The sequence below is a fragment of the Ambystoma mexicanum genome, chromosome 6q, assembly GCF_040938575.1.
Source record: "Ambystoma mexicanum isolate Mex_15411 chromosome 6q, UKY_AmexF1_1, whole genome shotgun sequence".
NCBI lineage: Eukaryota > Metazoa > Chordata > Amphibia > Caudata > Ambystomatidae > Ambystoma > Ambystoma mexicanum.
Genome location: NC_090937.1, coordinates 648968019 through 648983185, shown reverse-complemented (window position 1 = coordinate 648983185; position 15167 = coordinate 648968019). Strand labels below are relative to the sequence as shown.

General features: G+C 46.2%; 1 protein-coding gene across 4 annotated transcripts in view; it reads left to right on the top strand.

Annotated features, from left to right (window-relative positions):
• The window catches only part of LOC138516193 (uncharacterized), a 402743-nt gene extending 388224 nt beyond the window's left edge, over positions 1–14519 (top strand). For all 4 annotated transcript variants that reach the window (XM_069631134.1, XM_069631133.1, XM_069631135.1 and 1 more), the window contains one exon: positions 14335–14519. The gene's annotated coding sequence lies outside the window, so the exon portion shown is untranslated. The remainder of the gene's footprint in view (positions 1–14334) is intronic.
• Positions 14520–15167: the final 648 nt, after the last annotated feature.

Here is a 15167-nt window from a genome sequence, read left to right as displayed (position 1 = left end):
TAGAGGCATGGTATTTGCTAAGAAGCTGCTTTGGTCTAAATAAAATGATCTCAGTTTTATTAGGGTTTAACTGAAGCTTACTTTCTACCATCCAGTAGTTTATGGCTTCAGCACAGGCCAAGACACGCTCTGTTGCTTTTGGTGCTGATTTTAATCTGACATATATTTGTGTGTTGTCTGCATATGAATGGTATTTCAGATTAAACCTGGAGAAGATCTCCATCACTGTCCTGAGATAGATATTAAACAGTATTGGTGATAGTGAAGATCCCTGTGGAACTCCACAGAGTACTGGGAGAGCTTCAGAATAGTAACCTCCAGGCTTGACTACTTGGGTCCGATTTTTCAGGAAGGAGGAGAACCAATTCAAGGCAGCCTCTGACACCTGGGCGACTTCGAGAAGTCTGGTCAATGATGGCTCAAAGTCAACCGTATCAAAGGCTGCCGACAAATTCAACATACTCAGATCCCCCTCATCAGCTGCCCTCAGGATATCATCCCACACAGCCAATAGTGCTGTTTCATTCCCGTGGCCGGGCCTGAAACCAGACTGAAAGGTTTCAAGAATGGAGTGTTCCTCTAAATAACTCTGCAGGTGTGTGGTGGCTCTTTTCCAGGACCTTAGCAGGTCAGGGTAGACCTGCAATTGGGTGGTAGTAGTAGATTTTTTAAAGAGGTGTGAGAACAGATTTCTTTAGATGTTGGGGTACAGATCCCTGCGCTAAGGATGTGTTCACAAATTCTGTCATGAAATCGCTAAAATAGGAGGCATGTGTTTCTGCCAGATGTGCTGGGATTGGATCATAATCATGGTCTGTGGGTTTAAGTTGTGAGATCAGATCTTCAATCACCTTGGAATTAACCAGGGAAAAGGAAAAAGTCTTCAATCACCTTGGAATTAACCAGGGAAAAGGAAAAAGTCTTCAATCACCTTGGAATTAACCAGGGAAAAGGAAAAAGAGGGGACTTGAGGAATTACCCTTCTCAGAGGGTCTGGAGTTTGATTAGAGGCCGCAACGATGTTAGATTGGGAATGCAATTGCCTGCGTATGAGATTTATTTTTTCATTTAAATAAAAAAAAAACTCATAAAATTAATTTGCCAGAGCATGAGAGGACGGGAGCCCGGATAATACGCTGGCCAGTGATGCCAGGCTCCTAATCAAGGCAAATAGATCTTTCGACCTGTTCTTAGAAGGGTTGATCTGTTCTTGAACGAACTGAGATTTTGCTGAAATAATTCCCTGTTTATAGTTTGCCAGTGTCTCTTTGGCATTCTGATGAGAGGTTGTGTCTTAAGTTTCAACCATATTTTTTCTTTCTTTCGGTAATTCTTGGAGAGAGAGAGAGGGGCAAGAACATAGAGCGGGAGGAGGAGGAGGGAGAGAGTATAAGGAATAACTATCAGAGTGTGTAATACAAGGACATTAGAGACATAAGAACAAGTGAGACCTGGGTGAGTACAAGACGCCAATTCCAAGTTTAAAGACCATTGCAGGATTTGTGGGATCCCGGGTTAGGATCCATCTAGAAAATCAGATTCAGAGGGATAAGGCGGTTTGCTTTAGGTCCTCAACGCCAGCCTGTCAGACTTGGGATGGTAGGGGTTACTGGTCTCTATTGACTACAAGAACATAGAGCGGGAGGAGGAGGAGGGAGAGAGTATAAGGAATAACTATCAGAGTGTGTAATACAAGGACATTAGAGACATAAGAACAAGTGAGACCTGGGTGAGTACAAGGCGCCAATTCCAAGTTTAAAGACCATTGCAGGATTTGTGGGATCCCGGGTTAGGATCCATCTAGAAAATCAGATTCAGAGGGATAAGGCGGTTTGCTTTAGGTCCTCAACGCCAGCCTGTCAGACTTGGGATGGTAGGGGTTACTGGTCTCTATTGACTATCTTGGGAAATAGGGAAGTCTGGGAAAAGGTGGAGGGAGCCCAAGGGCAGATGAAAGAGACGGTCGGCTCTTAGGTGGACCCCCTTTAAAGAGATAATAGAAAAACCTTGAACCTTTCTCGAGAGTTGGTGTGCTCTTTAGGCCATCTGTGAATTACCAACCTTCTGGGCTCAGGCACACCATGTATCGCCTTACAAGTCAGCCTTATCCCATGACCTTTTGAAGTTTCATCTAGCAGTTATAGCCTACTATTTGAACAAGCATGAAGCAACTGTCTCTTTTCATTGAACCATTTTTGAAACAATTCCTTAAGGTCACAACCGCCTATTCGCACCTGTGACCAGGCAGTGTTGGTGTAGAAGAGGGTATACAGAGCCAGAAGGAAGAGTTGAAAGTGGAGGTGAATTAGAACATAGAAACCTAAAGGTGAGAGTTGAGGATGGAGATAGGCACCATCAGGAGGTAAAAGGAATTGCGCAGAGACCTTTTAAATAACCAGAGAGCATCACTGGGCTCATATAATTTTAAATAGGACATTTTATTTGGACTGCAACTACAGATCCCCCTAGTATGCGACCTTGCACTTGTTTTCTTTGTTCATCTTGACACATTTAGCAATAGCTCCTCTTCCTTATATTGTAGGAGCATTTCCCATTACCTCTGCTGCAGTTCCTCCAAACTTATCCTTTAACACCTTGTCACAGGGTGCCAATATCCCATAAGAGAGATAGTGGGGGCTTTGTGAGGGAGTATCAAGTCTGCTCTAGAACCCTACCAAACTGTTCTCACACTATTATTGTGCTTGTTCCACTTCCATACACAATTTTCATAGAACAACACAATTGGCTATCCTTTCTCTATTGTTTACCGCTTTATTTCCTCATAGCTCCAACACCCCCTGTGTCATTATCTTTCTTGATCTCTCTTCTGCCTTTGATACGGTCACCAGTGCCATCCTGCTCAATCGTCTCTGTGATAACCAGGGTATCACTGGTCAGGCCCTGGCGTGGCTGGCGTTTCCTCTCTGATAGACCCTCCCAGGTTCAACTTGGATCCTTCCTCTCCTCTATCTCTACCTGTGGTCTTCCCCTGGGGTCTAACCTCTCTCCCTGGCTGTTTAGCCAATACCTGGCTTTTCTTGCCCACCGCATTGCCACACTCTGCCCCAACCTCCAGTGCTATGCGAATGACCCTCAGCTCATTTTCAGGCTACCCTCAGCCACCACTTCTCCCTCATCTCTGACTGTCTGTCCGCTATCCAGGAGTGGTGTGCTGCCAATGACCTCTGCCTTAATGCCAGTATGACTGAGATTCTCCTAATCAGCACACCCACTCCCTCCTTTCCGGTCACTCTCTGGCTGGCCTCTCTTGGCCCTCTTCCTGCTCCCACCTGTGAGGCTAAAAACCTCGGACCATATTCGAATCCACACTCTCCTTCTCTCCTAACATCTCTGACGTCTCTAAGAAGTCACACTACCAGCTGCACATCCTCAGAGATATTCTTCCTTTCCTCTCCTTCCCCCAGAAGCTCACTGTCTCCAGAGCTCTGGTACTCTCTAGGCTGGACTGTTGCAACAGCCTCTTTCTAAATATGCCTGCCTCTACTCTCCGCCCTCTGCAACTTATCCAGAACAGTACTGCGAGACTTGTCCTTGGCATCAAGCCCAGGGATCGTATCTCTCCAGGACTGAAATCTCTCCACTAGCTCCCAGTGGCTGTGAGGATTAAGTTCAAAACCCTCTGCGTTGTCCACAAGGCCTTCTGGTGCCTCAATACCTTACTCTCTCTTCCTAAATATCTTCCTTCTCAAGCTCTTCGCTCATCAGCCTCTAACTCCCTCAGTGTCAGTCGCTTCTCCAAGCAACGAGTTGGTGGTAGATCTCTCGCTTCGGCGGGGGCCTCCCTCTGGAACAGCCTCCCTGCCTCACTGAAACTTGAGGAGAACCATCTCCAGTTCCGGAAGCACCTCAAAACCTTTCTCTTTGCTTCTGCTTTTTCTCCTCCTCTCCCCTGCCGTAGCCCTGCCTGAAACTGCACTGGTTACCTGGCCACCCTCTGATCTCGGGCACAGGTCCCCTCCACCACCAGTCGCTCACCTCCACTGCCTTCCTGGCAACTCCCGCACTCGTGACTATCTCTGTTTGCTTACAGTCCCACTACCAGCACTTGACACTGTATGTCTGAATTTACCCTTGCACTTCCCACCAGCTGGTCGTACTTTACTTATTGCTATTATTCTTTTATCCCATATACTGCACTTTCCCCCTTCCCATGCACTTGCGTGATCTGAATGACACCTGGCCTAGTAGGATCGCTGTCTGTCTTCCCTCTGTTCCCCCGCCCTTGCCTTGTCGCACCTTGAAACACTTGTGTGTAGGCACGTTATAAATGTAATATCATATCATAAACATTCACCCAACCCATCCTGTTATGAGAGTAAAGCTGTTGAACCCTACTTTTAAACCGTGTCATGCGTTCTGTTCTGCCTCCGCACTGACACTTTTACCGTTTTACCCGTTATGTGACGGTTTTTACAAATCTTAAAGTATTTCTATTTATTTGAAGAACAGGGATATCAATTTTGATCAGAAATGACTTACAATAACATTTTTACAGATGGCAGAGGCGTTCCCCCGAAGGGTGCCTTTATAACAGCAAAAAGATGAGAACAAGTGGTGAGCCAGTTTAAGGCTGTACACAAGTGGGGTATAGACCAAGGACAAAACAAACAGAAATAAATATATGTAAAAAAGAGATTACATAAGGGTAATGTTAACTAAGGGGACAAGTACTTCACACCAAAGAGAAGTACTACGTAAATATACACAATTGCATTATTACACGTCACTGGAGGGACTGGTGGTGCAGGTAGGGAGGGTGGGGTGAGTACTGGGAAGGTCCCTCTTTAGCAAGGAAGTGATGTTTAAGCCAAGGTTTGAGGAGATCCACAGTTGATCTGGCTTTAATTGTGATGGACAGCAGATTCCAGTGGAGCAGTTTGAGTCAGTGAGGGACATGGAGATTGAGTGTACAAGGAGGGAGTTTTTATATCCTGTCTTCTTTGTCCTCTTTGTGTGTCTGCCATCTATGGAACCTGGGGGGTGGCGGCTGGGGGGGGTGATGCCATCTGTCTCATTGTCAGTGTGCTTCCTCTTCATGTTCCAAGATTAACAGCTAAGGGTCGAGAATGCCAGGGGAGGGGTCCTGCTTATATCATCTACTTACCTGTTCCTGATTACCTGTTGAGTACCTGCTGTATCATATACATGAATAAAGTCACCTACCTTGGACCAGCTGCCTTCTGTCTTCCTTGCCGTCCAGTCACAACATTGTAACACTGGTGAATGTTAAGGGTCGCAGTGGTCCCGGGCCCTGGTGGAGGGCCTTGATGGGTAGGCCTACTGTGCAGCGCTGGCGCCGCCCCAAATAACAGCCATGAGGCAGGAGTCATGGTGGTGTGAAACTGACAAGCAGGAAGCTTCTTGGCCCTTTATTAAGAACACCACATGGTGTCACCCACGTGTGTACCACATGTGACTGGGCACAAGACCCAGAGGGGCTTTAGTCAACATCCCCTGCCAGGGGTATGAGATAAAACAACGATAACACAATGAATAACAACTGTAACTTGTGGGGTTATACGGTACATTTAAATACATATTGCCCGTTAACCTTGGGGATACTGGGCTGTGCAGATGCACAAACAGGCAAAACTTTATTAGTTCATGAAAAATGGTGCCTCCATTCTGGTCGGGCGGTTTATCAAAGGGTGACTCCCGTAAGAATGACTTCTACACACCGGGACGAATACATACAAGGAGTGCAGTTTCAACGTGTCATAGTACCGTGTTCACTTTAAACATGCAAGGACATGCAGGATAACGGCTTCACACACCACATTGTTCATTGCTCCATTCGGGGTCTTAGGACATATACATTTAGCTTTATTCGTTCATTAACATCAGTGTGGGGCAGGAAAAGCTGCACCTGGGTCTACCAGGAGCCACATCTGCTACTGCGTGTCAGTTTGGGGGAAGGGGGCAGATCCACCTACAGGCACACTTTTGTTGGTCTAGGAGGGTCGGTGCAACACTGACCTGCACGTTTGTTTCCTGAGTCCATGTTCCACCTCTGCTATCATTGCGATGTGTAGGGCTGACACCTTGCAGGCAGGCAAGGACTCACCTGGGGGCCACCTCTGCTGCGTGGGGACGCTGGATGGATCATTTCAATGGAGCAACAGAGTTTGCCCCTCTCCCCCTACTCAGGAGCTTGCATTTGGGGATGGGGCAGAGCTGCAGGCAGCGGTCACGGCCTCGCCTGTTTAGGCACACCCTCCAGGCGGGGTCAACTCACGTCGGTGAGGCCGGAGTAGCCTTCCTTGCTGTTGTGGCGGTAGAGCCTGTTCTTTGCTCTTCCTCAGGCGGGAGACCCTCTTCGCTCCTTGCGGCAAAGGCTGCACCATCTCTACTTCAAGCGGTCTTCCCTTCTCGGCCACGCTGAAGTAATCGTTGTGAACAGGTACCATGTCAATGGCAGTCCACAAAGTATTTATTGATGCAGCACTCAAAGCCACAATGACTGACCTGGCTCCCCAAGGCAGGAGCCATCTCCAGCAGAGGTCTGGGCTGCCCACTGGGCAGACTCCCCCATGCGGGACAAGGTTGTACATTGTGTGCTTGGGAGGCCGGCAGATCGGCTCCATGGTGGGGGCTGCAGGGAGGCCGCTCCCCTCGTTGTGGCCACCATTCTGTCCCAAAGTGCTGTGCTCGCCCCGACTTCAGAAACTTTGGTGGCTAGCTTCACCAGGCACCGGGGATGCTGGCATCCTGGCAAGGGCAAGGCGTTCTCCCATTTTGGCCAGGCGTGAACTTCCCCCATGTGGGAGCAAGCTGCACCACACGAGTCATGTGGCTGGGCTGGTCTAGCCCCTTGTTGTGGTCACCATCTTGTCCTTTCGGGTCATGCACGCCACGGCTTCAGCGCCTTTAGCACACTTCCATGGCAGGGACAGCTAGTGTCCCTTACGCCGCTCTAGCTCCTGCAGGAGCAAGCTTGGCCATGCCGGTAGCACGGCTGGGGCCAGTTGAGCCCCTTCTCTTCGGGATTGGCAGGGCGCCAGATCCCATCCTCGTCGCCAGTTGTTAAGGGGCCCGCTGGTCCCAGGCCCTGGTGGTGGAAGGCCTTGATGGGTAGGCCTACTGCGCAGCACTGGTGCCACAGCAAATATCAGTCATGAGGCAGGAGTCCTGGTTGTGTGAGGCTGCCAAGGAGGAAGTGTACGTGTACGAGCCAAGGAAGGGCTTTTGTCACAAGAGTGACTAGCTGGTAAAACGGCCTGCACCTGCAGCTTATACAATTGGAAAAGAGGACAAGCTGGTGAGGGGACAATGGCAGAGACCACCACCCCTCTCAAGCAAGTACTCTTGCCTACCAAAGTGCCTAAAGGGGGTCAACAAAGAGAGCAGTTAACATTTACACCCTCCACCCATAGGCACTTATCCAAGTGGGAAGCCTTCAGGCAACAACAATTGCTCTCGCCAGAGTGGCAACGGCGGCCTATGTGTATAACTTTGGTTTGTGAAGAGGCATGCAGTTGCAAATTCGTTGAAGTTGTCTGCACCAACACCAGCTGGGCTGGAACTGTATGGAGCTGTTGGAACTGTATAGGAGATACTTCTTGCAACAGGGACAGGAGTAGTGGTGGAGGGCATTGTTGCTGCCTTCCTTGGAGAATTATGCTGCATAATATTTTTTTAATGTTTTTTATTTATTGAACAAACGAACTACAGATAACTTTTCACCATGTTTTAACCGTGATACAGATGCATTTCAATTCAGTCATCTCTCTGGGGTGTCACCATTCCTCCCATTCTCAGTTCCCCATCAGTCCACCTCCTCCCACAACATTTCCTGCCCACCAGTCTGCATGGTCCCCTCACATTTGTCCCTCCCGGTACCTGTGTCGGCCCTCCTTCCAAGTATATACATTCAGTGAGACTCGTCTACTTCAGGGGTGAACATGCTTTGCGTCAAGGTGTTCCAGGCCTCACTCCTTTTGTGGTTCCCCTCTGCAGCGCACTATGCCACACTCATGTCTGCGCTAGAGACCATTGTCTTAAATTCGCCCACCAGGCTTCTATTCTAGGGCCATCAGCCGATTTGCATTTTGGTAAGGTAAGCGTCATACCTCCCGCCCCTAAGGAACAATCCTAGCAAACAATATTCCGGGGGCCATGTCTGCCACCTTCTCCACCATGTCCCCCTCAAAATTTCCAGATTACAGGGCACACCCAAAATATGTGCATCAAGTACGCTCCTTCGCATGTGCATCTTGGGCAGGGCTGGTTCCCCCCCACCCTTTCCTGCTATGAGAGACAGCCTGTGTGGAGTCATATATACTCTATGGATAACATACAATTGGGTGAGTTTGAATTTGGCATTCCTTGATACTTGTTTGGTGTAAAGCAGTGCCCTCTCCCATTCTGCATCTGTTAAAGTTCTCCCTATATCGGCCTCCCATTTACTGCGCACCTTCAGCCCTGTTGCTCCCAAACTGCTCAAAAAAAGATCATATAATCTGGAGACCAAATAACAAAGGGGAAAGGAGAGCTAACCGGTCAACCCTGGGGCATAAATTAACAGAAAATATGCAGAGACCGGTTGCTACGAAGGAATCCAATGGGCAGAGCAAACACGTAAGGGGGGGGGGGCAAAGGTGGGGAGAGTGACTAACAATTCAATAATTACTCTGTACAGAAATAATGATTTTATTGAAAGATGTAATCTGGAGAGCCTGCACTCAAAATCGTATCAAAAATATTATATTATTCTAAAAACAGTGATAAAAGGAAGATACAAAAAGTAAACAAATGGATCTTAACACTGTGAAAGTGGCACAAAACAAGCCAATTAACAACTACCAAATAACCAGAAAGTTCATCATACTCAAAGTTAATCAGAGGAGCATGAAAAACACAGCAAAAATACAATCACACAATTAGACATTTAAACAAGTGTAATGAGCAGTTAAGAAGAACAATAATAATACAGCTTTGTAATGACCCAACATGTTTCTTTCCCTTATTCAAAGCAGATTAAATCATCGTTCATGGACAATTCTTCAGGAGTGTTGGTATTGGGTGGCAGTGTCACTGCAATTGGTATGCCGCAAAAAAATGTGTTTGCGTGTTGTCCCACTTTCGTGATGCTCTGCAAAAAGGATAAGAGCGACCAATTAATAGTTGCTTAAAGGCATATGGTCAATGTTCTTCCCTGTTCTTCAAAAATGCAAACAAATTTGGAATATCTTCAGCTAGTGGCACACACCAGTATCCAGCTGTAAGGTCTAATCTGGTAAACACCTTTGAAGCGTGAACCTGTGCAAGACCCTGATCAATAAATGGAAGTGCCCTCCTGGAAACGGGTACCTTTTTGTTTAATTCTCGTAGATCTGCACACAAGCGCCATTGGCCATTAGGTTTTAGCACACCTAATATAGGGGTATTTGATGTGCTATGGATAGGCCTAATGATTCCTCCAGATTCAAAATTTTGATTATTTCAGCTAGTAATTCCAAACATGCCGGGGTAACGTATATTGTTGCACAAATAGTGGTTCCCTACCATGTCCTTCTGGTAGTGTGGCAACATGCAAATCGGTTAACCCACAATCATAGGCATCTTTGGCAAAAACCTGTTTGAATTCCATAAATATCTTTCTCAATTGGTCTTTTTCTTCTTCACTTGTGCAAGCATCTGCAGCTTGAATTTGCTCCTCTACCATTTTTGGAGAACTCTGGGAAGTCCTCCAAAAGGGGAACCTCTCTTCTTTCCTCTAATTGTGTGGCAGTCTCTCTTTGGAGGGTCGCTACACTCAAATACTTGGGAATATTGACCTCAATTTCAATATGCTGCTTTTCTCTTTTAGAATCACTTAATTCTAATAATATATAATCATCTTGATGACAGCACACTATTTCACTTGGCTCATAAGGGTACACAGACTGAACTTTAAAGATTACTTTAGGCTTGGAATCCAGTGATTCTAGCAACTCACCCTGTGTAGTCACATAGCTTTCAGGAATGTTCCCAATCACTGGGTTACTGAAATCGGCAGTCTAATAAGATTTCTGTATTGCCATTCCTATTTTTACATTGCATTATTCTTCGTACATTGGACTGGTGCCATCAGTTCATCAGCTTTATACGCTCTTGGTATCATCACACCAATGGGAATTGGTTCTATCAGCACCCTAGGCAGCAACAGCGAAGCACATAATTATTTAGTCTGGTTCCGACCAGGGCGACCTGCAGTGTTCAACCTGGGTTCCTTCAGGGCATACAGTGGAGGTTCAGAGTCTTTCTTTCCTGCCTGATTACCAGGCCATGGCACCTCACATCCAGATTCATGTCAGGAATTCTGCGGGTCACAGCCTTCCGGGGGACTAGTTACACTGGTTCCCCATTTTCAGAATCTACAGATGTTCCCTTATCTCGCTGTAACATTCACATGAGTATGAACCATCCCCACCTGTGCCAATATTGGTCCTGGTTGTGTTCAACATCTTAGTCATGTATAACAGTTTTCCTTCCACAGGTATGTACCTTGCTCCTTTTCAACTTTGAACATGTTATTATGGACTATTGTTATCGCTGTGCATGATGCATTATGCCTCCAGGTGGGCATTATCAACTGTATATCTATTTGTGTATGTTCATTTGGAATTCCTTGCTTGCCTCGCAATAGGGTATGCATTTCCAGGTACTTTTGTTCATCGCAGCAGATGATTCCTGGCCACGCAATGGCACGTCCTATGATCCAGTGATGGAATATGACAAATTATCAGCAGCTATACTCACCTGTGCTTCCAGGACTAACATGACACAATTCAATCCCTTCAATAACATAATAAAACTTAGGCCAGGTTTCAGATGGGTATCTGGTGAACTGTTCAGCCGAAATCTATATATACTTATATTGTAAACACTATAGCATACATTTCAGTTTATAGGAGGGGATGGGTTCTCCCCCACCATTGAGAAGGCTCTGTTATGCATGCCGTTGACAAACAAAGTGTGCAGTCTGGCTTCACATTTCTTGTTCGTTTCCAACTGTGTCTTGTGGATTCTTCCTCTCAGGATGCATCTGGGAATTCCCTATCTGATTTTCCTATGTTATCTCCATTGTAATTTCCATGTAAGTTGTTCTTTACTTTCATCTTACTCTTGCCATATAGTTTTCCTCTGTCCTTGTCTTTGCATTTCATAAATAGGAGGATGTGTTATTTCTATGCCTTGTATGTCTGCCATGTATGGAACCTGGGGTGTGAGTGTTTGATGTCATCTGTCTCTGTGTCAGTGTTCTTTCTCCTCATGTTCCAAGAGTGACAGTTAAGGCAGCTACATATAGCATGCGAAGGTGGGAGGATGCCCGGGGCCTATGTCACTACCTGATGACTATCTACTGTATCATATACACAAATTAAGTCACCTAGCTTGGATCAGCTGTCCCCGGTCTACCTTACCGTCCACTTATAACATTATAAATGTAGGCTTGTGTAAAAGTCAAGTTTGCTGATCATGAGGGTGAAGATTAGAGTTCGCGTAGAGTGGTTAGTAAGAAATTGACACATTTTGCGAATGTTGAGTAGGTTAATATGGGCAGCGGAGGCAGTGGAAGTGATGTATTTTTGCAGTATAGTAGGTTGCTATGAAATAAGACAAGGTTGTAAGCTTTTGGTGATGGAGCAAGGTGGTCAGGTCGGAAGGAGATGGGAGAGGGGAGGCATGGCATTGGAAGTCAGGAGAAAGATGGCCTCCGTTTTTGAAGAGTTCAGCACGAGGCAGCGAAGAGCCATCCACTGTTTTTTCAATTTATGTAGCTTTAGAAGATACTCATTTTAGAAATGTTTTTTGGTGCTAATTCTTTAGATGAAAAATCTATTTTCATTTTGTTTTTATAATTGTCATTTTTTGCAAAGTAAATGAAAACCAAAAACATGAGTGCCTCTGCAATCACTATCCTAACCCCATGAACTGTCTGTGTCACTTGAAGGCCTCATCCTCAAAGGACACTGCATAATGCTGCCAACCACTCTCCACGAACGAGCTCTCAAACTGGCACACGAAGACCACCAAGGAGTGGTTAAGACACAGGCATTCCTCAAATCCCGTGTGTGGATGCCAAACATACAACAGAAGGTCATGCGCCTCGTGGAAACCTGCAAAGCATGTCTGGCAACACGACGGCCAGGACACCATGAACTTATTGCCTGTTCCCCGAGTAGCGAATGCCGCTGGGATATCATAAGCATCTATTTGTGCACCATCACCAATGAAGCGTACCTCTTGGTGGCCCTCGACGAGTTCACCCGATACCCCGAAGTGGAGCCAGTGCACTCAACAGATGCTGCATCAGTGACCACTGTGCTAGAGAAGATGTTCGTGATCATCCTTGGGTATGGGTGTAGATGCTATTCAGGATATACCCTTGAAGTCGGGTGGATGGTATTAGCGTTCTCTGGAGCGAATATCGTTCATTTTGTTCGCTGGATGGGCTCTTAGCCTTCTCCCTTGGTGTTAGGTATTCTTGGTGTGGGTTGTCCTCCAGTTGGTGTAGATTGTCCTCTTGATGTTTTTTGGGTGATGCTCTTGTCGCTGAGGGGCGAGATCTTGCAGGTTCTTGGCTTCCTTGAGATTCTTCCCAGAGAGCTGGAGGGGTTCGTTGGAAGTGAGATACATTTCCTGGTGAAGATGTCTTTCGCCGTCTCATAGTCCTCCTCTGTACGTCTGTTTGGGACAGCATTGAACAGTCCGAGGACCATGGTTCCTAGGTTGCGCATGAGGAAGGTTCTTTTCTTCTCTTCGCTGGTGATGTCACGTGCTTTGATGCTTAGCTCGAATTGCTGGATCCAGAGCTCCCAGCAGAGTCCTGTTTGGAGTCCAAAAGGTTGCATGAATGTCCCTTGCGTGTTATCTAGCCATGTGCTGGTGTTTTGGCCTTGTTGCCTCTGGGGCGTTGCTGTGGTGTCATCTCCCATGTTGTGAGGTGCACTATAATTGCTTGCTGTATATTTTTGATGGTGCACAAATTTATGCTTATGGTATCCCACCGGCATTCGCTTCTCGGGGAACAGGCAATAGGTTCAGGGGGTCCTGGCCATCGTGTCGCCAGGCATGCTGTGCAGGTTTCCACAAGGCTCATGACCTTCTGTTGTATGTTTGGCATCCACACAAACGATTTGAGGAACGCCTGTGTCTTAACCACTCCTTGGTGGCCTTTGTGTGCCAATTTGAGAGCTCGTTCGTGGAGAGTGGTTGCCAGTATTTGAGGACGAGGCCTTCAAGTGACACACAGTTCATGGCATACTCGAAACAATGCTTGTTTCATTTCTTGTGCCTGGGGGGTCTTCTAAGCTGCTGCTGTGAATAACATTTTCCACTCTCCCATCAGGATTGCTTTCTTTGGTAGTTGGAGGCAGGGATCTTTATCGGACTCCTACGTGATTTCCTCAATTTTCATGGTTTTGGGCTTGGTACATGCTATAACTTGGCACACATGTTCCTCGATCTCCTTGGCTGCTTCTCGTTCTGTGGCAGTGGCAGGCCGGGGGTGTTGTGACAAGAAATCTGCAGGGTTGTCGGTTACGGCCCGATATTGTACCTCAAGAACAAATTGTTGCAGCTGGAGCATCCGGTGTTCAATCCGAGCTGGGGGATGTGGGACTTACTCTTTGAATATGGGGACCAGCAATAAGGTACAATGAGTCAAGGCATTTTCCTTAAAAAGGTTATTGCAATTTGAACGTGCACTGCAATTTCAATGTGCGCATACAAATGTTTTTTAAAGGGATTCTTGGTGGAAGATTAACTTACAATGAGTCAAGCCATTTTCCTTAAAAAGGTTATTGCAATTTGAACGTGCACTGCGATTTCAATGTGCGCATACAAATGTTTTTTAAAGGGATTCTTGGTGGAAGATTAACTTACAATGAGTCAAGCCATTTTCCTTAAAAAGGTTATTGCAATTTGAACGTGCACTGCGATTTGAATGTGCGCATACAAATGTTTTTTTAAAGGGATTCTTGTTGGAAGATTAACTTGCTTCCCAGTGGGAAGCCCTTGAGTATTAGTACTAGCTGTGGAATTCTTTTTTAAGCTAGAAGTTTTGGGTAATTTTCGTTGATCAGCTGAAGTCCTCATGACATAAAAGGTTGTAGAGCCGTGACTTAGTGCTTACTAGGTTACGGTCAGTTATGTTTCTGGGCATGAAATGTACTTTTGGAACTTTACAGTTCGGTGGTATTTCCTTCTGCTGGTGGCTACAAAAGGCTTGCAATGCATATTAACTGACATTACTTGATATGGACGCTGTGCTCTATGCTGCTATACAATATGTTAAGTCTGTATACTGATGGGTGTTCTTTTTTGCAGATGGAATGAAAGTCATCTCTTCCAGTCAGGCTCAAGATTGCCCAGTTCAAAAGTATCAGTCGTTCTATGAGCACAAAAGGCATGGAGCAATGCCCGAAGCAGATCCTCTGAGGAGAAAAGTATACCTCTACTTTATTACAATGCCAAACACGTGACGACCAGAAAATAAAATGCAACTGCAGGGGGCTCTTGTCTTTGGCCTTATTTTAACTTGGTAGGGAGGATGTGGTTGTTTGACGTCAGATTAAATATTCGGAACTTTGTGTTTACATTTAGGTAGCAAACAGAACCCAAGTCTTCACCCTTCTTCCATTTCTTGTGTTGTTCCAGATCACGATAATAGGAGTATACTGAAAATTGTAATGCTCATTTTTAATTATCCATATAGGGGTTCTATGTTAGGAATATGAAACTGTATAGTTCAGTAGTTGGATGGGTGCCAACTTCACTTATTTATTGGTTGGGCCCAGGCAGTGACATGAAATCACCAAAGTAGATGAGAGAACCATGAGACCTCATGTTATGAGCACCCAGGGAATTTACTCCAGCCAATCAGCTGCACATGATCGTAAGCTTTAACAGATGCAAGCACATGTTCGAAGCTGGTGGGTGTTGCCTAATCCCCTGGTTCCCTATTTGTAAGCCTACCCTTGTCCCACCTGCAGTATCCTCCCGCCACTCCTTCCCCCTGCCTCTTGACCATCACCTGTGTCCAGCACTCTGCAGGCTTAGTTTTTAATATCCACCTCCCTTCCTCTCACTGGCACCTTGTCAGGTTCTGGCTTGCCTTCTCTGCAAGAGCTGCTGATTCCACAGACCCTCTTCAGTTGTTT